Genomic DNA, 25,586 nt, shown 5'->3' with positions numbered 1-25,586 from the left:
TCCAAATATGAGATCTCAAATATGGCAAAATTTCAATGATGGACATGTGGGTGTTTGTTATATTACTCTCTGTATCTTTTAAGCATCTTAGAAATATTTTACTGAAAACAGAGAAAGAGTAACTGCAAAGGTCTCACTTCAAGTCAGGTTGAGGAGCAAAGAGGATAAATTTTTATAATGAAGAGAAATTTTCAAAGCAACAATTAAAATAGTAAGGATCTCTTTTTTTCTAAATATATATTTTGGCAAACCAGGTGCAAAACTTATGCACAAACAAGTTTTTGTCTGATCTGCAAAACTTCAGTAAAATTTTGGAAAGTTCTGATATCAGAGAAAAATATTATTAAACATTTATATAAATCTCTAAACTTACATAGGGCTATGCAATTACATTATTAGTCATTTCCTTTTATTCCTTAGGAAGACCTAGATCTATCAAACATCTGTGTGATACCAGCATTACTCCATCTCTGGAGAAATAATAAAGTTTATTTTCCTCCTCCAAACCACGGTGCCTGTAATCTAAGTTGATGACCGTAGAGAAACTTCAGACAAGGCCAGCTTAAGAAAAGTTGAGAAAATAAAAGAATTCAATAAAGTCGTGATGAAAGAATAACTCCTGCTGAAGTCAGCAGGGTTTACAGAATGTGTGTTGCATTCAGATCCCTATAGACCACCTAGGGCAAGGCAGACCAAGTCTCCATGGAGATCAGGACATCCTGGGTAGGAAGAGAGGGTGGGAGACACTGCCAAAGCTTGGCACTGGTTACATCTCCAGGACAGTGGACAGTGGAAGAAGGGGCATCTTCTGAGTAGTCATTCTGACCAGAGGCACATCATCTCATTAGCCGTCCCCTAAAAACTTATGGGGTATGCATGAGTCTCCCTGCTTTGCATAGGCCACAGAAACTTGCCAAAAAGCATTCTTTTGTTTCTTAAAGTGAGATCCATGGTCCAACAGTAATGGCATCATCTGGGAGCTTGTCAGAAATGCAAAGTCTCAGGACCCACCCCAGACCTACCTCATCAGAATCTGCATTTTAACAAGATCCCCAGGTGACTTATGGGCACGTTAATGTTTGAGAAGCCCTGGTCTAAGATATTATGTAGTGAAGTGATGAGTGTAGGGTCTGAAATCAGATGGATTTGAATTCCAACCCCGGCCTCTCCTCTTCCTGGTGGTGTAACTTGGACAAGACACTTAATTTCTTTGAGCATCATTTATAAATGGAATAATAGTACTTCCTAGGGTTTTAACAAAGTTCAGTGGCTTTAATTCAATAGGATACAATGCATCTAGCCCAAAGTTTTGCAGTGAGTCCTCCTTATCCATCTAACTCAAAAACTAAACTTCTTTCTACAATTGTTAATACCCATCAAAGACCTGCCTCTACCTGGCCTCCATGCAAGCCAGAGCAGCCCTTTTTCTGCCCTTCCCATCATCCCATTCCTCCTAAAACCTCTTCTATACCCTGAAGGAAGCCCATAGCACACCATCTCAATTTTCAATTAGCCCTTTCCTGTTCCTCACCTCCAAGAAATCTTAGGTACCCTTGCCCCTTGCCAGGACATCAAAACAGGACTCAACAGTTCTGTTATTAAATAAAATGGGCCATTGTTTGAAAAGCAGTGCAGCTTCCTTTGTTTGTATTAATGGCACAATAGCTTCTGCTCACCATAGAGTCAGCACACTGCCTGCCCTCATACTCTGGCTGTCTAGCGTTCAGCTAGCAGAGCTGCCTCCCATCCACCTCCTCCATCACAGCCCATTCCCATGAGTGGGCCCAGTCAGCACAGCCAGCAATCTGCAGCAGTCTCCTCTCCCTAAAGACTAGCACATGGAGGAACAGGCTCACTGCTCAGTTCTGGCAAACCCTTCCCAGGTCTACTGGTTTACTAGAAGAACCTGCTATACCAGCCAGAGAAGTCCAAAGTCCCAAGAACTTTACACTTCAAGAAGCTTACACCATTTTACTGACCAATTTGTATTTCTTCACATTTTACTCTATTTTGTTCAATCATATTTAACCATGAGCACAAGGTGGACATCTCCCTGCCGATGAGACTAGGGACCCACACTGAGGAGAGTGACTGGAGCTCCTCTGGCTGGTTGGTTATTTATAGGTGATAGACGTGTTTAGGTGGGCTGTCTGTGAGATTTATCCACCTTCTCCTCAGTTCTCTCCTCATCTCTTTTTTCTTGTCACCTACTTTTACTTTCTGCTTTCCTTTTGTTTTTACTGTTTCCTTTGTCTCTCACTCTTCCTCCCTCTCTTTTTATTTCACCCTCTTTTCCCCTCATCTTCTCTGAGCTTACTGCTTCTGCCATAGAAAATTCTACCTAGCAAATTCTAAATTCTCAAAACCCCATTTCACCCATCCCTACTCATTCAATTTCCTTTAATTCCAATGGACTCAGAACATTCAGGGTAGGTCAAAGCAATTCCCAAAAGTGGTTTATCAATTGCTAACCTTACTGTGACCTTTTCAGATGTGATATTCCTGAAATATGCTCCAAGTTGCATCTGAAATGTAAACTTCTACAGGTCTAAACCTGGATTTTAAAAGCACTGAAATAACTGTTGGGACAAGCTAAAACAGCTTTGTAGGGCATTTGGAGGGATGGCAAATCTAGAGTCTCTGTGGTTCAACAACTCAAGGCAGAGGCTAAGTGGGAAGTTTTCCAGGTAATGGGCTTCAGCAATCACAGGCAGAGACGTGCCCCTTTTTGCGATCTCTTGCACCCAACAAAGCAATGTGAAAATAGGCCCAGAAAAGGAGTTTCAACTTCGTAACTATTCACCAACTTCTCTCCAATCTCCCCTTACCCTCTCCTCCCAAGATTCTGGTAACCACTGTTCTACTCTCTCCTTCTATGAGATCAATATTTTTTAGATTCCACTTGAGTGAGATCATGTATTAATGGTCTCTCTGTGCCTGGCTAATTTTACTTAACATAATGTCTCCCAGGTTCATAAATATTGTCTCAAATGACAGAATTTCACTCTTTCTTATGGCTGAATAGTATTCTCTTTTGGATATATATCACAATTTCTTTATCCATTCATCTGTCGAGGGACACTTAGGTTGTTTTCATAGCTTGGCTATTGTCAATAGTGCTGCAATAAACATGAGAGTTCAGGTATCTTTGAAGATGTTGATTTCTTTTCTTTTGGATAGATACCCAGAAGTGGGATTGCTAGTTCATATGGTAGTTGTATTTTAATTTTTTGAGAAACCTCTATACTGTTTTCCATGATTATACTAATTTACATTTTCACCAACAGTGTGTTAAGATTCCCTTTTCTCCACACCCTCATCCATACTTTTTATCTTTTATCATTTTTATAATAGTCATTTTGATAAAGAGTGAGGTGGCATCTCATTGTGTTCTATTTTTTAAATTGACACATAATGTACATATTCAGGGGTATATAATGATGCTTCAATTCATACAATGCATAGTGATCAGATCTGGGTGATTAGGATAGCCATCACCTCAAAGTTTATCATTTATTTGTCTTGGGAATGTTCAATATCTTCCTCTTAGCTATCTGAAACTATATAGTATATTATGGTTAGCTATAGTCATCCTACAGTGCTGCAGGACACTAGAACTTATTCCTTCTACCTAGTGAGTCATTGTGGTTTTGATTTGCAATTCTCTGATGATTACTGATGTTAGGAGAAATAAATTCTGGGAATCTATTGCCCATCAGGCAAACTATAGTTAACAATAATATATTGTATATTTCATGATAGCTAGAAGAGAGGTTTCTGAATGTTCTTACCACAAGGAAATTATAAATGTACGACATGATGGATATGCTAATTACCCTGATTTGATCATTATACAATGTATACGTGCATGAAAATATCACATTGTACCCTCATAAATATGTACAATTATTGTGTCAATTTAAAAAAAGAACATGGGTGTTAAGAAATGCATAAAGAAACTCCATTAACTCAGATCTAAACTTCATAAGGATCTTTTGGTCATTCACTGTATATAGGCACAATTTTCATTTAGTTCAAGACTACTGTAAATTATCACTGTGCCTCCAAAACCAAAAGGAAATTGCAAGTGATGATCCATTGCTCTATGTATGCTGGAGTTAGAACCAGAACCAGCTCTTACAGGGTGAGGTAAATGTCTCCTGTTGTGCTGTCTTCCTAGCTCTAAGCACCAGGCCTGGTAAGTACTCGTGAAGGAAGAAGGAAAGGGAAGGAGGAAAGAGCAAAGGAGCAAGGGAGAGAAGAAGAAAGAGAGAAAGAAAAAGGAAGAAGGGAGAAAATGAGGTATTTAGAATTACACACACACACACACGAAGTGAACCTCAAAATTTTTAATATTTTAAACTGTGACCTGGGTAACTAGCTCCATAACACAAAGCCAATTCTTTTCATTCTGTTGTTAAATTATTAAAAGCTGACTGAGCCCTTTAATTCACAGTTTACTCCCCAGGCAGATATTCAAACAGAAAAATAAATATAATAGCAGCTGATCCTTCACAGTCCTCATTTGCTTGCCTGTTACAAACCACTTTAATTATTTTGTTTGCAATACCTATTTGTTTATCTCAAGGGAATATTTAAATCTGCTTCTATTTGTGCACAACTACCCCCACAACTGGGAAAATGAGACCTTATGTTTCACATTAATACCTCATGGTTGTTTTTTTTTTTTAAACCCTGAGGAGCTGACAGAGAATTATAATTTTAATTACATATATAATTTGAAATTCTAAAAAATTACCCCAAAAAACTTTCCAAAGATGATTTAGAAATAAAATTACATGGCCCAGAGCCCTTAAGTGTCATGATTCTGGAGTTTATAGCCCTGTATTCAACATATCTAATCCTTACATCTGAACAAGATCCAATTTTGTAGACCCGAGAGTAAAGATAAAAAACATACATTCAGAAGGAAATATAGCGTGGTAATTAAGAGTGCAAATGCTGGCCATGGTAGAGTAACAGGAGCTGAATTTACCTGTCATCTTAAATAACTAAAACCAAACAAAATATATGCAACAAGTTTTCAGACACTGGATAACAGGCATAACTAGACAGACATAACTAAACCCCCTGAATCCAGGGAAAGGACCATCTGAAAGAAAAAGGTGCAGCAATCCTTAGAAATAGGCCAAATTAGCAACATACTAAAGAGATCTGCATAACAAAGCTTCAAAGCAAGTCTTGAAAAATAAAAATATTCAAAGTAATTCAGCTGTGTCCCAAGGAGGGAGGAAGTCTTTAAAGGATTAACAATAAATCAACCACCCAACCATGTAAAAGCACAATGTCTGGCATCTAATCAAAAATTACCAGGTACGTAAAGAAGCAGGAAAATACAATCCATAATGAGGATACAAATCAATCAATAGAAACACACCCAGAAATAATGCAGATGGTAGATGGTAATTAGTAAAACAGGACATTAAAACAGATATTATAAATATTATAAACACATACCATATGTTCAAGAAGACAGAGCAAAACATGCATGATAGGGAGAAAAATAAAAGGTACAAATTGGATTTAACAATAAAATATGTAATGTCTGAGATGAAAAATACACTGGATAAAATTAACAGCACATTAGACACTGTAGAAGAAAAATCAATGAACTTGAAAGTATGGCAACAGAAACTATCCAAAATGAATCATGGAGACAAAAAAAAAACAGCTGGAAAAAAATCAACAGAGCATTAGTGACAATGGAATAATTTCAAGCAGCCTAATACACAAGTTATTCAAGTCCGTGAGGGAGAAGAGAGAGGAAATACAGAAAAAAGTATTTGAGAAAATAATTGCCAAAAAGTTTCCAAATTTGATGAAGAGCACACTTAATTAACCACATAAACAAAGACAGGCAAAGAAAAATTCCTAAAAGCAGCTAGAAGAAGAAGATCTGATATGCAGGGAGAAATAAAAATAAGATTAAGAGCTGAGTCCTCATCAAGGCAAGCCTGAAGTCCGTGATACATCTTTTAAGTATGAAAAGAAAAAAAAAAAACCTATGTTTTCCCTAGATTTTTATACCTGCAAAACCAAAGCGAAGATGTTTTTAGAAAAATAAAAATTAAAAAAAAATTATTCACACACTAAAATGATAACCTAAACTCCTAGATCTACTAAAGAAACAGAATGTGTTCTTAAAATCTGTCCATGAAGGGTATTCAGAGGAAGCTTTTCAGACCCAGATAACGTCATTGGTGAATTCTACATGCATTTATGGAAGAAAGAGTATCAATTTTATACAAACACTTTCAGAAAATTGAAGAGGAGGAAATATTGCAACTCATGTCAGGAGGCCATCACTACCCTGATAACAAAACCAGACAAAGGGTTTACAAGATAAGAAACTAAAGTCAATTTTTGTATCTCTGGGCATAGATACAAAATTCATAGATTTAAAATTTCTTTAAAATATCTTAGCAATACTTTAGCTAAAATATTTTAATTTCAAATCTAACATTTTCTTTAAAAAAGACAAAAATATTCATCCCAGGACTGCAGGTTGGTTTTACACTTGAAAATGAATCAGTTTAGTTCTCCACCCTAACGAAATAAAAAAGACAAAATCTGATTATCTCAATAGATGCACAAAAAGTATTCGACAAAATTCAAGATTCAATTATGTTAAAAACTCTCAGCAAGCTAGGAATAAAAGAAAACTTCTTCAACATGATAAAGAATACCAACAATCAACCTACATCTAACATCATCATTAATGATAAAAGGCTGAATTCTTTCCCCTAAGAACAGGAAAAGGGCATAGATATCTGCTACTATTACTTCTACTCAACATTGTGCTGGGGGTTCTAGTCAGGGCACCAGGGATAGAAAAATAAGGGAGAGAGATCCAGATTGGAAAGCAATAAGGATAGTTCACTATATTCATGGATGGCATGATAGTCCATATAGAAAAATCCCAGGAAATCTGAAACAAAAAGCTACTAGAACTAAGAACTGACTTCAGCAAGATTAGAACACAAGGTCAATATCCAGAAACCAGTTGTATTTCTACATGCTAGTAACAAACAATTGAAAATTTAAATGAAAAAAGAAACACCATTTACAATTATATGAAACTTATTAGATACTTGGAGATTAATTTAACAACAAGACCTATACACTTAACAGTGCAAAACATTGCTAAAAATAATTAACAAAGACCTAAATAAATGAAAAGAGATGCTTTGTTCATGAATTAGAAGACAATATTGTTAAGATGCCAATTCAACACAATTGAAATTAAAACCCTAGTAGGATTTTTCTAGAAATTGACAAGTTAATTCTAAAATGCATATGGAAATGCAGGGCCTCAACTAGGGTAAGGCACTATCACAAACTTCAGAGTGAATTCCTCTTAAATTTTGTGTCCTAGATGCCTCACTTGTCTCACCCTAGTCCCACACCTGTGAAAATGTGAAGAACCTAGAAAGGTGAAAATAATGTTTCAAAAACGGAACAAAGTAGAGAACTTCCTCCTATTGATTTCAAAATTAACTATAATGCTATAGTTACTAAGATAGTGTGGCACTGCTGGGACGACAGACAATCTTTCTGCCAGTCAATGGTCAATGGAACAGAATAGAAAGTCCAAGAATAGATACACATACTGAAGGGCAATTGATTTTTGGCAAAGGATCCAAGGTACAAAGGATATTTTCAATGATTGGTGCTGGAACAATTAAATAATTATGTAAGAAAATAAAATAAAGATTAACCTTAACCCTTACCTCACATCATATGCAAAAATTAACCACCAATATACACAACATGCATGTGTCTCAAAATCAATATGCTGAGTGAAATAAGCTCCACAAAAAAGAGTGTAATACAGGTTTGATTCCATTGATATAAAATTCTAGGAAATGTAAAGTAATCTACAGTGACAGAAAGCAGATCAGAGGTTGTCTTAAGATTAGGTGGAGGGAGAAATTATATGAGGCAGGAGAAAATTTTTGTGGGTAATGCAAAGGTGCATTATTATGATTGCAGTGATGGTTTTACAAGTGTATATTTTAAAACTCCAGTCATACTTATCAGATTGTGCAGGTTTTTTTAAGTATCAATTATACTTTTAAAAGTTTGTAAAATAATAGCAGTGTAGGCACTAGAATCAGACTACCTTTGCTCAGACCCAGAGCACTCCAAATAAAACAGAACTTGGCCTGGTACGGTGGCTCATGCCTGAGCCACCTTTGGGAGGCTTCAGCCTTTGGGAGGCTGAAGCAGGCAGATCACTTGAGGTCAGGAGTTCAAGACCAGCCTTGCCAGCATGGTGAAACCCTGTCTCTATTAAAAAGACAAAAATTAGCCCAGCATGGTGGCATGCACCTGTAATCCTAGCTACTTGGGAGGCTGAGGCAGGAGAATTGCTTGAACCTGGGAGGTGGAGGTTGCAGTGAACCAAGATCATGTCACTGCACCCCAGCCTGGGTGACAAACTGAGGCTCTTCCTCAAAAAAAAATAATATATGTATGTATATGTGTGTGTGTGTATGTGTGTGTATATATATGTGTGTGTGTGTATATATATATAACTCACCCCACACAGAACCTATAGCCTTCATCTCCTTTCAACACTTGCTACTTGTAGGTGCTTGTTTTTGCACTAACCATTGGTCCTCTCTGACATCAGTTTAATCAACTCTCAGCAGCTCCTGTTAGCCCCACCTTTGAAACTCCTGAGCCTGAATCCATCTCACCACCTCCACCTGAACCATCCTAGTCCATGTCCCATCATCTCTAATAAAGGCCCCACCTTTTTTCCTTTTTCCTACCCCTCCTCACCCCAACGCCCATGATACATCTTCAACACTGACATCAGGGTGGTCCTTCAAAAACATAATTCAAATCACGTCATTTCTCAATACAAAATGCTCCAGTGTCTCCTCAGCTCAATCAGAATAGAAGTCAAGTCCTTGTGGGAAGATGCCACAGAAACTCATCCCACCCCTGCTCGTATGTTATCACCTTGGACTCTAAGCCACTGTCCCATTATTAGCTGTCTGCCCATATTTCATCCACAAGCCATCACCATATTTCCCAGTTATTGTGGTTCCTGGCTGTGACTGCTTCTCATCTGGGGTACACATTTCTCCCAGTACTGTGTGGTGTGAGCTGAGGGACAAAAACCTAATGGTTACTAGAACCCGTCTTCCTGCAGCCAATATTTGGGTGGAAGAAATGGCGTTTCATATTAACTGAACCATTATGCTAAATTGAAAATTTTCTTTGAGGCACATAGTCTTAATGATAATGAAATTCCACAGTGAAGTGCCTGACCCAGATGCAGATGATCCAAGGAAAATAAGAATCAGTTTCTTGACTCCAAAAATGCTCAGCCACAAGGAGGATATAAAAGGTCCACAAGAGTCAAAATTATGGGAAAGAGGAATTAGTGAGAAACATCTCTCTGGGGGAAAAACAGAACATGAATGTGTTGTCACTCCCAGAAGGGGAAGGAGATTGCCTGTCCCTCACTGCAGGTCTTCTTGGTGGGGCCATTGAAGAGTTCAACGTAAGACAGCTAGGACTTTAAACAAGCAGGATTCTTTGAGGTAAATCATAAAAGCTACTTTACATTGTCTTCCATTGGCCCTTTGAATCTGTTCATTCATTCTCTTCTATTGGATGAGAATTTAATCTGTCGGATGAAGTTTTGTGGCTTTTCTGTCTATTTCTAGTTAATAGGAAGTTCTGTCACTTTAAGTTGCAAAGTCAAGTTTTGATTCAGCCATTAAAATTATCTGCCCCAGTATAATAATCAGAAGTTTTACTTGGCTTGATGCAGAAATTTTGACCTTTAAAGGACAAAAATCAACATGTATCTTCCATTAAGGTAGAGCTGGGCTGGTTCAAAGGCAGTATTGCATGAAGGTAACACAGGTTTTGGAATCAGACCAACCTGAGCTTAAAATTCTACCTTGTCTTTATATTGTTGTGATACCTCAGACCTTTTCTGAGCTTCAACTTCATCACCTCTACTGGATTTTTAATAATATCTCTCTTATAAGGTTATTGTAAGGATAAAGTTATACGATACTAACACATCTGTGCAAAGGACATAGGCAACCATGTCACAAAATAGAAGTAGACGTGATGATCAATCAAGAAATATTAAAAGTGTCTGACTTAGCTGATAAGCAAAGAAGTACAAATTAAACAATGCAGTGCACCTTTCTATCTAAAATATTAGTAAAAACAAATAACAATTTATTATATTCATGTCACAAGATGCAAGAGTAAGATGAGACGAACACTATGATAAAAGTAGTTCAGACTCTTTGAGTTTCCATACTTTGCAATAGTAATATTATCATCAGAAGGAGACATCAAGAGATCCAGGTATAAGGATGTTGATTGAAGCATAATTTAAAATAGCATTAACCAAGCTAAGTTTCTAACAAAGGAGAAGATTTGCATAAATTATGATTCCTCCAATGACAGAATACTACAAGGTCATTAAATATTATTTCAAATGCTATTTACTGACATGATAAATTGTTAATGATATATTATTAATTGAAAACAGTGAGACACAAAACTGAACATAACAGTAAAATCTTGATGTGGCAAAATAAATGACATATATAAGGCTGTTTGAAAGGATAATTTATTGGTACATTACTTTGTATTTTATTTTATCATTATAGAAGGAGCAGAAGGAATTACAGCAATTTTTCTCTGTTTTGCTTCTATCCCTGCCCCTCCCCCTTCATTATACACACACCCAGACACACCCACACACCCACACAATGGTGAGCAGCACTTTATGCCCTAGAAAGTTTATGCTCTTCTTTCTCCCAAGATATTTTCTTTCAAAAAATAGGTGAACTGACATAATGGTTGGCTGGGAAGTTCTCTGTGGCTTGGAGAATGGGGATAGGTAAAGTAGCCTGAGCCAGGAAACCTCCAGGGAAGATGGGGAGGGAGAGAGAGGAGAAGCCATGGATTGACCCATCGCTGATACACTGGGCCCTCAGGAAGGCTTGGCCATAGGCATGGGGTCTCTCAACCTCGGAAAACAAATCATCATGCCTGAGGCCCAAAGTGGCTTGGAGTTAATGTTATTGAGTACCTACAGAAGTTTTTATGATGATGATGATGATGGTGACAAATACAATGTTTTATATTTATGATGTACAACATGATATTTTGACATGTATACATTGTGGAATGGTTAAATCAAGCTAATTAATTGATCCACTATCAATTTTTTGTGATGAGAACATTTAAAATCTTTCTTAGCATTCTTCAAGTATTCAATGCATTGTTATCAGCTATAGTAACAACGTTGTAGAATGGATCTCCTGAACTAGTAATTCTTTCTAACTGAAATTTTGATTCCTTGGACCACCATCTCCCCAGCCCCCACTGTCACTCTGGCCCATGGCATCTCACCCTTCTTCTCTCTGCTTCTACGAGTTCAACTTTTTTGGATTCCACATGCAGTCACACATTGCTTAATGATGGGGATATGTTCTGAGCAATGTGTTGTTAAATGATTGTGTCATTGTGAGAATATCATAGAGGGTACTTACACAGACCTAGATGGAACAGCCAACTGCACACCTAGGCTATATGGTATAGCATATTGTTCTTAGGCTACAAACCTACATAGCATGTTATTGTACTGACTACTGCAGGCAATTGTAACCCAATGGTATTTGTGTATCTGAACAAAGCTAGACATAGAAAAGGTATGGTAAAAATATGCTATGAAATATTAAAAATTATACAACTGTATAGTACACTTACTTGCAGAACGGTAAGTTTCTCTGGGTGAGTTAGTGGGTGAGTGGTGAGTAACTGTGAAGGCTCAGGTCATTAATGTACACTACTATAGAGGCTATGAACATTGTACATATAGGTTACACTAAAATTTTTTTTTAAATTTTTTTCTTCAAAAATAAATTAACTTTAACTTACCATAACTTTTCTACTTTATAAACCTTTTAACTATTTTAACTTTTTGACTCCTATAGTAACACTTAGTTTACAGCACAATGTATAGCTATACAAAATATTGTTTTCTTATATACTTATATATCTTATATACTTATTCTATAAGCTTTTTTCTATTTTTAAATTTCTTTAAAACTTTTTTGTTAAAAACTAAGACACTTAGGCCTACACAGGGTCAGGATCAACAATATCACTGTCTTCTACTTTCACTTCTTGTCCCACTGGAAGGTCTTCTGGGGCAATAACATGCATGGAGCTGTCATCTTCTATGATGACAGTGCCTTATTCTGGAATATCTCCTGAAAGATTTGCCTCAGGCTGTTTTACAGTTAACTTTCTTATTTGTAACTAGAAGAGGTACTTTCTAAAATAACAATAAAAAATATACCATAGCAAATACATAAACCAATAGTATAGTCGCCTATTATTATTTTCAAGTATTATGGACTGCACCTAATTGTATGTACTCTACTTTACACGACTGGCAGCACAGTAGGTTTGCTTATACCAGCATCACCACAAATATTGGAGTATTGTACTGCACTATGACATTAGGATGGCTACAAAGTCATTAGGTGGTAGGAATTTCCCAGCTCCACTAAAATCTTATGGGACTGCTGTTGTAGATAGGGTTCGTGGTTGGCAGAAGCATCATTCTGTAACACGTAAGTGTATAAGTGAGGTCAGGCCATATTTGTCTTTCTATGCCTAGCTTATTTGACTTAACATAGTGTTCTCCAGGCTCATCCATGTTGTCAATAACAAGATTTCCTTCCATTTTAAGGCTAAATAGAATTCCTTTGTGTAGATAGACCACATTTTCTGTATCCATTCAACTACTGATGGACACTTAGGTTGATTCCATATCTTGCTATTGTGAATAGTCCTGCAATCAACATGAGAGTGCAGATGTCCCTTCGATACACTGATTTCATTTCCATTGGATGTACACCCAGTAGTGGGACTGCTGAGTCTACAGACATCTTTCTATGATTGATCTTGTTAGTATAAAACCCAGGAACTTTTGCACATCCTTCAGGAGGGCAGAAAGGAAGCAATCCTATTATAACTGAGATCAAGTTTCTTGCCATCCTTTAATTGGGTAAATTTAATTTGTTTTAAGATAATATCTATAAAGCATCCAAAGCAGGACCTGGCACACAGTAGGCACTCAGCAACGTGATTTCGCTTGCTTCTGAGGGCGACCCCTCGGCTTGCTATTCTTGCCTTGCCGACAGCAAGCAGAAACCTGAACATGGGGAGGCACTTGTTCAGATCCCCATGGGCCTCACACAGTGGGCTTTTCAGAAATTCTTGAGCAAGAGGAGTATCGGGCATGAAAGTACCCAGAAAGTTCAGCCCCTCATTGCCTCAGCAGCTGACAAGCTGGCCTCTAGGGCTGTTGGAAACTGCATCCTAGTTCCAATCACTGGCAATTAAACTGCCTCCTCACTTTCCTTTCCAAAACTGCATAATATTGATTTGGGATTCTCCAGCCACCCCTAAGAGACAGCTGCCTTGGTGCACATAGCATCTCTTGGTTTGAGGCAGTAGGAAAGAGAACCAAAGCTGAAACTACTGTCTCTGTAAACCCTCAAAAATCCCTTAAGACACTTCACAGAAAGAGGTTCTGGTGGTTTGAACTATCTCCTGCCTCTGCTCTGTTCCAGCTTTGAAAGGACCCTTCCTGGGGAGCTCCACCAGGGGCCTGTAATTCCCCATGCTGTGTGAAGGCAGCAGCCACGTGTGAATGTGCGTGTGTACGTGTGCATGCAGGCGCGCTTGCTTCTCCTCTGTGTGGTGCATAATGATTATCCAGCCTGGCGAAGGAGGTGTAATAACAGGGTAGAAGGCACAGATAATAGGGCCTTTCTGGCACAAGCAGCAAGTTCATCTGAATCCACCAGAATCCATTTGTTGGAAGACAGATGGATAGGAATGCGGAAAGGTAGACACCAACCTTTAGTTTTCAAATACATTTGCTGCACGTGGTAATTAAAGCTATTTTTAAAACTCCCTAAGTGTCAGCACTCCCTTTCCCAAGCATTTTTCTGTCAAAACTCTGCAAAACGGCAATACGCTTGTTGGGAACAATCGATTCATATCTAAAAACATGGAGTCTGATTCCACAGCAATGGCAGGTTGTCTGTCTACAGGGAGTTGGAACTTGAACTGTAGAGGATCTGGAGTGGCCCCCACAGCCTTGGCTGAGCTGTAATTTAGTGATACATGGACACATGTTTCTCACCCATGACACTATAAACTCTCTGAGGGTGAGGGATGCATCTTTCAAATTCTTATGAGCATCCCTGGTGCTTCACAGGTGTTCAGTACATGTATGACGAATGAACAATAGCTTGTCAAGAGTTATATATCATGGGAGCGAGAGAGGTCATGAAAGAAAAAGGTAAGGACCACTGAAGAATCACAGCATAAGTTGTATGCAGTGTGGAAAGAAGGAAAGGCCATGGAAGACATTAATAGGTATTGCAAAAAGTGGGGGAGGTAGTAATTTGAACTGTCTTAAAGGATGCATGAGACTTCGGGAAGAACGAGGGTAGCAGCAGGCCCAGAACAGAACTATAAATGCTGTGATTCGGATTCATAACAAATAACAAAAGGAATTAATTCCTCAAGTCTTTGTGTTTTCCTGATTAAAGTACAAAGGCTAACTTTCCCATGGGATGTGAGTCACTTGTTACAAAGAAGAGCTATCTTTTTTTTTCCTTTTCTTTTCTTTGAGGCGGAGTCTCGCTCTGTGGCCATCTCCACTTCACTGCAAGCTCCGCCTCCTGGGTTCACGCCATTCTCCTGCCTCAGCCTCCCAAGTAGCTGGGACTACAGGCACCCGCCACCATGCCTGGCTAATTGTTTTTGTATTTTTAGTAGAGACGGGGTTTCACCGTGTTAGCCAGGATGGTCTCCATCTCCTGACCTCGTTATCCGCCCACCTCGGCCTCCCAAAGAAGAAGAGCTATCTTTTAAGAGTGCTTGCTGTCTGCCTGATGCTGTGCTAGGCCACTTCCTGTATGTTAGCTCATTTAATCTTCATGACTGTCCTAGGAGGTCTGTCCTAGGAGGTAACTATCACAAAGTCTGCTGAGTAAATGATGAAGATATGGCTCAAGGAAGGAAATAAAACAGTCATAGAAGTGGTCAGTATTGGAGCCAAAATCATGTCCATGGTGTGTTCTCAAAGGCTGTGATCTAAAGCACAATGGTATGTCATTTCTTCCTCGGTCCTGCTCCCCAAACCCATCATTTGTGCAGCTGCAAACACCCTCTCCACAGGGCTTTTCAAAGGGCTAAAGAATGATCCTGCAGAACAATGACATCATATATCTGCAACCATAAATGTTAAATCTCATAGTTTCCTTTAGGACTGAGAAAGAAGAATAGACCTATTGTGATTAACATATAGAAGTGCATTTCCAGTAAATAGGGTTTGTTTCCTTCAGGTATTTCCTCATGGGACATGTATAAGTTTATTTGTGTGGGCTTTTGCCAGGTTCTTTCATGTTTTCCATAATAGATTTTAAAAATAAGGCGCTAATGTGCAAAATAACATAAAGGGTAGAAATCTAATAAAGCAGCCCCCTCTTATCCTCAGGGAATGCATTTCAAGATCCTCAGTAGATGCCTGAAACTGCAGATAATACCAAACCCTATATATACTATAGTTTTTTCTATCCAATAACCTAGCACTGGGTGACCAATGGGTGGTGGTGCATACAGTGTGGAGACCCTGGATAAAGGGATGATTCATATCCTGGGTGGGACAAAGCAGGACAATGCAAGGCTTCATCACACTACGCGGAACAGCGTGTGATTGAAAACTTATGAATTATTTATTTATGGAATTTTCCACTTAATACTTTTGAACCTCAGTTGACAGTGGGTGACTGAAACCATAAAAAGTAAAACCGCAGATAAGGAGGGACAACTGCAATAAATTAACAAAAGTTTCATAGTAAGACTTTCCATAATACAAACTATATTACTGATTCTAAGTTATGAAAAATTCAAATATTGCTGGGATTCCATAACTTATTCAGCATTCAACCAGTGCTGGGTGTGAGAGGGAAGATAATGGGGGAGCCGTGTGGCATCAGGTATGTAGTTCTTAAATTTGAAGTCACTCAGATCTCAATTCCTGATTCTGCCACTTACTAATTACGTGGCATCAAACTGTTTTCTTATCTGTAGGATGGTATAATAGAAGTTGGAGTTCTTGAGGGTTCCGTCCTCCCACCTTTTCTGGCATTCCTCTTCTAGGTCACACACCCTCCTGGCAGCATCACCTGACATTGACTTCTCCTTCCCTTTGAAATGGTTTCTTCACTTGGTTTCTGGGACCACCGCCTACCTGTCCTCCTCCTCCACCTCAGGCTGCTCCTGGTCAGCATCCATGGTGAGTTTCTCCTCCTTTCTCTGGCTTGGCATGCCCCAGAGGTGCCAGGGTTTGAGCCTCTTCTCATTTTTAGTAATGCAACCCCTTTGTGGTCTCATCCAGTCGCATGAGGTTAAATATCCCCTATATGCAGATGGCTCCCAGATTCATATCACCAGCTTTACCCTCCCTCTGAACTCCAGACTCATAGAGTCACATGTCTAGTGTCTACATACCATCTCTCTGTAATGGTCTAATAGGTATCTCAAAATCAACAGATTCAAACCAAATTCCTGATCTTACCCCTCAAATATTCAATCTCCTCATCTCAAGAAATGTCTTCTCTTTTCAGTTCCTGAAGCTAAAAACAAATGAAAATCCTAGAATCATACCTGATGTTTCTCTTTTCTCATAATCCACACCTAATCCAACAACAAATCTTACCTGCTCCCCACCCCAAATATATTCAGAATCCAACTACTTCTTACCTCCTCCATTCTACCTCATAGTCAAAACCACCACCCTTCCTTTCCTAGATAATCACAATAGCCTGATAAATAATTTATTTCATCCCTACACCCCTCACCACATCACTTACTCTTAAGGCAGTTACGAGGGTATAGTTTCAAAATATATATATAGATTGCCATCTTTTGCTCAAATCCCTCTCCTTGCTTCCAACTTCACTCAGAATAAGAATCGTGTCTTACAAAGGCCAGAAAAGTTCTACGTGACCTGGCTCCCTGCCATGCTTCTAACCCCTCTCCCACCACTCTCTCCATCACTCACTCTGCTCCAGCCACACTGGCCTCTGTACCATTCCTAAAGCCTATCCCCAGACTCCCACTCAGAGACTTCACACCTGTTCTCTCCTCCAACTGGAATGCTGTTCCCTCAGATATATGCACAGCTTCCTCACTTCCTCATTTCTTCAAGTCCCTGTTCAAATGTTACCTCATCAAATAGATTTCTCATGGGCACCCTATGTAAAGTAGAATCCATTCCTTCTCCTTCTTTTTGCCTTACATGATTTTATTACACTACATAGAATCTAACAAATTCATCAAATTATAAATGTAATAATTATCTGGTCATCTGTCTTGCCCCATTCAAAATATGCTCCACAATACCAGAAGTTTTCTGAGAATTAAGTCAGATAACAAAGATGACGCCTATAATTAACCAAGATGGAGTAACAGGGATTGGATTTACCCTCTGATATGAAATAACCAAAAAGACTAGGAAAAACCTATGAAAAAATAGTTTGCAAGACACTGGAAAATAGGCAATGAAGAACAGCGATCCTCCAAGACAGGAAACAAGGCAAGTTTTATGCTGAGCTAAATCACTGCCTTCAGAGAATTTCCATGCCACAGTGCAGGTGGGGAGAGGAAGCATGCGGAACCCAGCAGACTCCACGTGTTAAGGATATGGACCCGAGAGACTGGAAGAGCAAGGCAGTTAGAGTTTGCAGGAAAGAGTACTAGAGAGGAGAAAACTGCACAGAGAGAGAAAAATGTGGTCACTCAGAGAGGGTCCCCCATGACAATACTGAGCAGAGTGCTGACCAGAGCATGCATGTAAGGAGACTACCTGAGGCTGATAAAAGAACCAACCAAACCAGTGTATGGAGCTCACTCAGAGCTAGGAAGAGTGTTTCTTCCTACCATCCAGACTGGAAAACCTCATACTTCATGTGCATTGAGCAAAATACTTAGGTAGTCTAGCCTCAGCAGTGTAAAATAATAAGCCCTAGACTGAGTTTTACTTGAGAAACACCTATTAAATCACAAAAGCAAGAGGATCAACTATTTCCAAATAACTATATCCTAGAAAAAAAAAAAAAACTCAAGAATATGTATAGGAACACAAAAAAGAGCTAGCATTCAACAAAGTAAAATTCACAAAGTCTGGCCATCAATCAAAGGTTACCAGGCATTCAGAAAAACATAAGCCATAAGAAGAAGAAGAATCGATTAAACAAAACTGACCCAGAACTAAAACAGAATTAGAATTAGCAATGACTTTAAACAGTTATCGTAACTACTTTTTTTACATTCAAAATGTAAGTAGAGACATTGAAGATTTAAAGAAAAGACTCAAGTCAAACTTCTAGAGATCAAAAGTACAATGTAGGCATGACATTTAAAAAACACACTGCACAGAATAATTGGCAAATTAGACACCAACAAAAAAAATATCACTGAATCTGAACACATAACAATAAAAATTATGCAAAACAAAATAGAGAGAAAAAAGGAAGAGGAAAAGAACATCAGTGATATGTGGGATAACTTCAAAAAAACCTAATATCTGCGTAACTCAAAATCTCAAGTAAGAGGATACGGAGGCAGAAAAATAATAGAAAATATAAAAGATCTTTTTCACATTTTGCAGTAATAATGGATTAAAGTTTTCATGAAAATTATAAATACACAAGTCCAAGAAGCTCAACAAAGTGCAGGCACACACAAAAATAAAAACAAGAAGAAAACCATGCCAAGGTACGCGATAATCAAATTGATCAAAACCAGAGAAAGAGAAGAAACATTAAAAGAAACCAGAGATAAAGAGCATGTTATGTACAGAAAAACAAAAGTAAGGATAATATCAGATGCTTATCAGTATTAATATGAGTAGGAAGACAGGGCGGCAACATTTTTAAAGTACTGAAAGGAAATACTGTTAACCTAGAATTCTGTACCTAGTAAAAATATCTTTCAAAAATGAAAGTGAAATAAAGTCATTTTCACACATACAGAAGTGGAAAGCATTCACCACCAACAGAACTGTATTATAAGAAATGTCAAAGGAAGTCTTTCAAGCAGAAGAGAAATGATACCAGATCAAACTACAGATCTTCACACCAAAAAAATAAATACCACCTGAAATAATAACGGCAGAGAAAAGTATTTAAGATTATTTTCTTATTACTTAAATCTCTTTAAAAGATAATTGACTGTTTTAATAAACATAATAACTATGTATTTTTGTGTATATAACACATATAAAAGTAATATTTATTACAACAATTATATCGAGTCCAGGAGGGTAACACGGAGGGATACTATTGTAAGATACTCATACTGAAATATATGTGGTATAGTATAATTCCACTTAAAAGTAGATGGTGGTGAATTAAAGATGTATACTATAAATCCTAAAGCAACTACTAAAATGTTTTAAAAGAGTTATAGCTGATAAGCCAATAAAACAGTTAAAATAGAATCATAAAAAATTCTCAATTCATCCATAAGAAGTTTTAAAAGAGAAAAAAGGAAACAAAGGAAACGAAACAAATACAAAACAGCAAGAAGACAGGCTTGAGCCTAACAATATTGATGATTACATTCAGTATAAATTATCTAAAATTCCTCAATTAAAAGGTGAAGACTGTTATAATGGATAAAATAGCAAGACCTAAATAACTGCTGCCTCCAGGAAATATACTTAAACATAAAGAAACAAGTATGTTAAAAGTAAGATGGTGAAAAAAGGTATTATGCTAACACAAGTCAAAATAAATATAGAATGGCTGTAGTAATATCAGATAAAGCATATTTCAGAGCAGAAAAAATTACCAGGGATAAATCCTAATTTATGTCCTAATGATACAGGGTTAATAAATCAAGAGGACATAAAAATCCTAAGCATTTCTGCCCCTTGAAATAAAGCTTCCAAATATACTAAGCAATAACTGATAAAACTGAAAGGGGAATAAACAAACTCACAATTAAGGATGAATATTTTAATATTCCTCTCTAAATAATTGATAGAAAAAGTAGACAAAATAATCATAAAGGATACAGAAGGCACAATCAACACTCAACTAAAATGACCTAATTCACATTGATGAAACATTGCACACAACAACAGATAATGGATCCTTTTCAAGTATGCTTGAAATATCTAGCAAGAAAGACAATATACTGGCTATCAAATCAGTCTCAATAATTTTAAAAAGACCCAAATAATAGAAACTCTATCCTGTAGCCACAGTGGAGTTAAATTAGAAATCAATAGCAGAAAGATTTCTTTAAAATCCCCAAATATTTGGAAACTAAAAACATACTTCTAAAACCCATGGGTCAAAGAAGGAATCCAAAAGTAATATAGAAAGTATTTTGAACTAAATAATGAAAGCACATCATATCAAGATTTGTGAGATGTCACTAAATCACTTAAGGGGAAACAGCAAAGAAAAAGACAGGTCTTAAATCAATTATCTCACCTTGTTCCCTAGAAATTAGGGGGAAAAAAGAGCAAATTAAAGCCAAAGGAAACAGAGAAAAGAAAATGATGAAGACAAAACAATAAACTAATATAAATGGATATTGAAAAACAATAGAGAAAATCAATGAAATTGAAAACTGGTTCTTTGAAATGAATAACATCAATAAATCTCCAATCAGACTGATCAAGAAAAAAAGAAAAGAGACAAATAATGAATGTTATAAATGAGAAAAATCATATGTCTATAGATTCAACAAGTATTAAAAGGATAATAGCAGCATATTATGAACTTCATACCTATAAATTTTTTTGCTTGTTTTGTTTTGTTTATTTGAGACAGAGTCTCACTCTGTTGCCCAGGCTGGAGTGCAATGGCATAATCTCGGCTCACTGCAACCTCCACCTCCCGGGTTCAAGTGATTCTCATGTCTCAGTCTCCCAAGTATTTGGGATTACAGGGGTGTACCACCACACCTGGCTAATTTTTGTATTTTTAGTAGAGGTGGGGTTTCGCCATGTTGGCCAGGCTGGTCTGGAACACCTGACTTCAAGTGATCTGCCTGCCTCGGCCTCCCAAAGTGCTGGGATTACAGGGGTGAGCTACCATGCCTGGACCGTACCTATAAATTTGACAACTTAGATAAAATGGGAAAATTTCTGGAAAGACACAAATTACTAAACTTACTTGAGAACAAATAGCTAGCTCTATGTCTAATACATAAATGTAATTTGTAGTTAAAACATTCCTCTAAAGAAAACCCCAGGCCCAGATGGCTTCATTGGTAAATTCTAACAAACATTTAGGGGAAAAAAAATAATAATTATTTATGAACTCTTCCAGAAACTGTGAAAGAGAGAATACTTCCCAGCTTACTTTTGAGGCCAGCATTATGCCAATACCAAAACTAAAGAAAGATATAAAAAGAAAAAATAAATAAATACCAATATACCTGGTGAACATAGGAGAATAATTCTAATCAAAAATTTAACAAATCAAATAGAACAATATATACAAAGGATAATATAATATGAAAAGTAGGTTTTATCCCAGAGATGTTGGATTGCTTTAATGTTAGAAAATCAGTCAATGTAATTTAACATATTCTGCAAAAAGAAAAACCATATGATCATCTCAATAGATGCAGAAGCATTAGATAAAATCCATTATCATTTCCTGATAAAAATTCTCACCAGTCTGGGAATGGAAGAGAACTTCCCCAATCTGATAAAGAACATCTATAAACAACTTACAGCTAACCTGATACTTAATGATGAAAAACTGTGTGTGTTCCCCCTAATATCAGGAATACGAAAATGATGTCTCCTGTCACCACTTATATTCAACATTGAACTGCAGGTACTAATCAGTGCAATCAGGCAGAAAAAAGAAATAAAAGGTATCCAGATGGAAAGGAAGAGGTAAAACTGTCATATTCCCAGAGGACATGATAGTCAAGAATATTTTCTCTAAGAAAATCTAATGGAATCTATGAAAAACTCCACTAGTATTAGTAAGTGGGTTTAGCAAAGTTCCAGGATACAAGATCAATATGCAAAAATCAATTGCATTTGTATATTCTACCAATGAACAATTGGAAATTAAATTTTGTTTTAAAGTATAATTGTCAGTAGCAGTAGCACTGACATTATAAAATACTAAGGGATAAATCTGATAAAAAGACGTGAAAGATCTGTATACTGGAAAAGATAAAACATTGAGAGAAATTAAAGAAAATCTAAATAATTAGGGAGATAGATCTTGTTTGTGGGTGAGAAGACTCACTATTTTTATGATATCAATTCTCCCAAAAATGGAGTACAGATTCACTGCAATACCAAATAAAATCCCAGTCAGCTTTTTGTAGAAACTGACAAGCTGATTTTAAATGTATACAAAAATTTCAAGGACCTAAGACAACCAAAACAATCTTGAGGATGAAGAACAAGGCAGAAGCCTAACAAAATCTAATTCCAAATCATATCGTAAAGCTATAGCTATAGTAATCAAAAGAATGTGGGATTGGCATAAAGATAGAAAAAAAAATAGATCAATGGAATAGAATCAAGAGTACAGGCATTTTTCAGATACTACACTAAAAACATATTCTTAAAAGACTAAATTGGTAAGTTAAACTTCATAAAAATTTAAAATGTCTCTTCTTCAAAAGACAGTGCGAGACTGAAAAGCCACAGGCTGGGAGAAAATATTTACAAAGTATATACCTGATTTTTACAAAATCTTTTATCCCAATATAAAAAGAATTTTCAGAACTCAATAATAAGAAAACAAAAAATCCAATATAAATGGGGAAGTTGTTTAAACAGATACTTTGCCAAGAAGATACTTAGATCTAAATGGCAAATAAGCACAAGAAAAGATGCTAGGAAGTATTATTAGTTATCAGGGAAATGAAAAATCAACATCACAGTGAGAACCATTACACACCCATTAGAGTGACTATAATCAAAAAGCCTGACCATACCAAGTGCTGAAGAGGATATGAAGCAATTGGAACTCTCAGCAACTTGGCAGTTTCTTACAAAGTTAACATAAATCTACCATAAGGGTTGGCAATTCCACTTGTAGGTATAAGCCCCAGAAAAAGGAAAGTATATGTCCATACAAAGACTTATACATAAATGTTCATAATAGCTTTATTTGTAATAGCAAAAAAACTAAAACAACCCAAATGTCCATCAACAGAGGAATAGATAATCCTATTGTGGCTTACAGATGTACAAATAAATATTCCTCATCAATAAAAAGGAAAGAACTATTGCTATACATTGCAACATAAGATGAATCTCAAAATAACTTCATTGAATAAAATAAGCCATACCAAAAGCAGAAGAGTACATACTCCATAATTCCACTTACATAAAACGCAAAGATACAAATAATCAGTAGAGCCAGAAACAGATCAGTAGTTGCCTAGAAAGTGGGAGAAAGTGGGCCAGGAGGGTGGCGTTCCTGAGGGCCATGAGGACACTTTTGGGGTGATGGATATGTTCACTACCTCCATTGTGGTTATGGTTTCCTGGGTATATACATATGCCAAATTTAACAACTTATACACTTAAATATTGTATGTATTGCATGTCAATTAAATGTCAAGAAAGCTGTTACTTTTTCAGAAAAAAAGAAAAAGGTAATGAAGGTGATACTCAAAAACAATGTCTGGCTCTGTCTAAGGTCTAATAAATGGCAACTCTTGGTCTTCATTCAAGAGTTCTGAGCTGGGGCTACAGAGGTAGTAAGATGTGCTCCCTGTCCTCAAAGATTCCTCAGTGAGGCTGGGAGAGAAACAAGTAAAACGATTATGACAAACATAATTGTTTTTGAGTGTTACTAAATTAAATTTGAAGATGGTAAATGGTACAGGGACTGAACAGTCCAACAGAATTGGAATCTTCCAAATAAAAGCAAGAAAACAATCTTTTCGTTCCCTCTCTTTCTGTGGGTCCCAAACAGAGATTTCTTAAAGCTATGTGATTCAACATTCATATCACGGTCTTTTTCTTTGTTTTCTTCAATTAGAGCATTAGCATCTTCCTCTCCCACGTTATACATGTGGCGCGTAATCTTATTTTCATTTGTTTTACCTTGGTGTGTGCTTTAGGATAGGGAAGACTTGAAAGTCTGGAGTGATGTCCCTGGACTGTTGACAGAGGCTGCTCTAAGAGCAAGGACTGACCCCTAAGGATCCTCACTGAGTACTTGTTGGTGACAAACTAGTGAAAGTGATAAGATGGGGACTGGGGCCTGAGGCTCAAGAACAGGAGAGCGTCTAGGCAGAAGGTACTGAAGAAGTCCACACACTGGGATGACCTTGTCCTTGGGGTGGCAGATGGGGGGTCTCTTAAGATAATAGTCAGATCATTTAACCCAGCGAGCTCTTCTGTGTGTCAGCTCCTCATACTAGGAACTTTAGGGAACCTCAGAGAAAGCAGATCAGCTTGTCCAGGGAATCAGGCATGTGCATCAATTCCCCAACACAGCAGAACTGGGGTGAGGCTGTGAAAGAATCACCCTACTGGGGAAATACAGAAGTCCTTTTGGCAGAGGCAATGTTAAGCAGATCCCTGCAAGAGAGGGAATTCCTACACAATCACAGATTCAGAAGGACATGGCAGGTGGAAAGAAATACGCTGCCAAAACCCCAAAGGTAGCAGGGAAAAATAAATATAAGAAACAAGAAGTCACTCATCCTTTTGCAGGGATGACCCATGAGATAGGAATGCAATAGTAAGAAGTAAATAAGGGTGCAAGTGTGGGGTCAGGGTCATCCTGCAGAGGGCTGCAGTGGGCTGGATGATGTGGGCAGATTTCTTAAAGCTATGTGATTCAGCATTCACATCACAGTCTTTTTCTTTTATCATGCCTTTGTCTTTTCTGTGTCTGAGGAGCCAACCAGAAGGATGGCGACAGTGGTCTCTGAGATCAGGAGCACCAAGAGAGAGCCAGGTTTGGGGAAGATGGTGAGTTTGGAGAGAGACACGCTGAGTTTGAGGTGGTGATGGAGCTTCCAAGTGGCCAAGTCAAGAGGATCTTGAGTCAAGTTGGATCTCTGGATCTGGAGTTCAAGGGCAAGGTCTGGAATGGATGTGAGATGTGGAGTCACCGACATACGCTGGCAATCGGGAAGAAGTGGCAAGGGCTTGCTGACTATACCTCCTCCCTTTTAAGAAGTCACCTCCTCCTGGCCCCTGATGACCCACAGATCACCTCTTAGAGCCTCACTCTCTGATAAAACCCAGGCGCAATGGTTATGTGTGCATACTCACATCATCCGTTAAGCACCTTAAACCATTTCCACCAAAGTATGTGTGTGGTTTGGTTCAATGTCTGGAAGAATTCATGTAACAATGGAAGTTGCCCATCAACAAACAGAGTGCTTCAATCCCCATCATCCTTGGTTCTTCAAGAGGCTGGAGAGTCATACTGATTTTTCTATGGGAGAATTCCCTGAACAAAGTT

General features: G+C 37.6%; 1 protein-coding gene across 2 annotated transcripts in view; it reads right to left on the bottom strand.

Moving 5' to 3' along the window:
* Positions 1-25,586, bottom strand: part of GRID1 (glutamate ionotropic receptor delta type subunit 1) — a 783,526-nt gene that overhangs the window by 298,637 nt on the left and 459,303 nt on the right.

This window comes from Macaca mulatta, chromosome 9 (genome assembly GCF_049350105.2).
Source record: "Macaca mulatta isolate MMU2019108-1 chromosome 9, T2T-MMU8v2.0, whole genome shotgun sequence".
Classification (NCBI taxonomy): Eukaryota; Metazoa; Chordata; class Mammalia; order Primates; family Cercopithecidae; genus Macaca; species Macaca mulatta.
The sequence above is the reverse complement of the archived record's forward strand: the minus strand, read 5'-3'. Positions and strand labels throughout refer to the sequence as shown.